The sequence below is a fragment of the Capsella rubella genome, unplaced genomic scaffold (genome assembly GCF_000375325.1).
Source record: "Capsella rubella cultivar Monte Gargano unplaced genomic scaffold, Caprub1_0 scaffold_122, whole genome shotgun sequence".
Classification (NCBI taxonomy): domain Eukaryota; kingdom Viridiplantae; phylum Streptophyta; class Magnoliopsida; order Brassicales; family Brassicaceae; genus Capsella; species Capsella rubella.
Genome location: NW_006238806.1, coordinates 6,222 through 8,220, shown reverse-complemented (window position 1 = coordinate 8,220; position 1,999 = coordinate 6,222).

The following is a 1,999-nucleotide window of genomic DNA, read 5'->3' as shown; positions in this document are numbered from 1 at the left end:
CATTGAACAATAATTTGGTAGTTGTGGTATTTTTGGAAACAAAACCAAAATGATGGTATATAGAGAAATTCCTCATATGTTATTGTTCCATTATTAAAGGAAAACAATTATATTTATATATTAAGATGGTTAACAATGAAAAATGGTCGTTTTACAAATGTTAATCAATATGATAACGATACTCTTTAAAAATAAAAAATTTACTTTTTTATCGTAGTTATTAACGTAAAAAATAATAAATCTAAATCTTACACCGCCTTTTGGCATGTAGAGCCCAGGCATTTCCACACCCAAAAGGTGTTTGATGAAATGTATGAATCAACTAATTCCAGAGATTTCCATTTCTAGCCAAGTCATTGGATGTTTAGAGTGTTTATTGGTTTTAATAGGTTGAATCTTAGTGCTTGCTTGGTTAATGAAAGTTAGGTCTGGAAGTAGCTTTGCTTGAGGATCTCTGTCACGACAGTGGATTGATCTGTTGTTGAACCTATTGTCTAGGGATTAGCTCTGTGTGAGTTTTGTTAGACACCCATGATAGATTAAGGAGGAATCAGTAGTCCATTACACTCATCCTCAAGAATTCTATATTGTCATTTGATCACTTACTGCTTGTTCATCTGCTTTAGTTCTTGTTAGTCTCTGCTATTGCTGTTATTTTGGTTACAATAGCAGAGACTACCAAGAACTAAAGCAGATGAACAAGCAGAAAGTGAACACAAGAGAGAGATGGTCCGTTGCTCTACTAGGCTAGGTCTAATGATATCATGTTTTTGTCAGACAATATGATCTAAGATACCATATGCATCAAGGTGTAATCAATCCGCATTACATGTTAAAATAAACCAAGAGAAAGAACCATGAAATAAAATTTTTTGTATATAGCAACCTAATATGATCGAACCATGAATGCCCTTTGAATTACCCCATAAACCCAACTAAGAAATCTACTCACAAATGTTAAAGTCAATCATCACAACGTTAGAGAAGAGAATCAAGACCATACAAGTAGAATATATTATGAAATAATTAGGGTTTAGAAGGTATTCCTCAATACAAGTAAAGAGATATATATATTCTCGAAGTCTTCAAGTCTTCTTCTCCAAGGCTGCTGTCGTGATATGAGGCTGCTTATTGTAATATTATGTGTAATCTCCGATGAGGAGTTTGTATCATTGATATGTCAATATATATAGTGTGTATAGGACTATTCTAACTAATACATAGAATGTATACAACAAGAAAGATTTGGATATATTCATATCCTATCTATTCTAACACTCCCCTACAGTCGGAGTGGGAGGTTGACGGACGCTCAGGCTAACTATTTTAATTTTTCTAACTTTTTAAAATTTAAAATAAATTAAGAACAACTGATCTAAATTTTTAAAATTAAGAACAATTAATCTAACTTTTTATAATTCAAAAAACTGATTTAGATATAAAAATAAAATATACATTAAAAAAAAGATTTTATGTTTTTCATTTCTGTTTTTTCTGATTTAGACTAAAAATCAAGTTTTTTTAAATCAAATTTCAATTTAAGTTTATTTTTTAATAAACCAAAATGTTCTTTTTGGTTTAAATCTAAGTGTTAAACTTAAATACGTTGAAAACAAACCGGACCGAGCATCCAGTCCCTTTGTGGTCCGTTAGTGGTGTATAAGTTCAACATGTTTTCGTGTATTGTAAATTTAACACTTAGGTTTTAACGTTTCTTATAATTCATATTTTTAAGTAAAGTTGTGAAGTTTAACAAAAATGTTTTTATTTAAAAAATTTTAGGTGTTAAATGAAAATACGTTGAAAACAAGGTAGACAGAGAAAGTTTCTATTTATCTCGAAAAAATAAAAATCGATAGCGAAAGATTTTCATCTTTCTCATTATATCATATATCTCGTGGTATGTCTTCTCCAAAATTATGGTCAGCTTTTTCTACCTGCTATATTTGACGCTTAATGAATTAACTTCACGAAACAATGTCGTTCATCTAAACTCCTA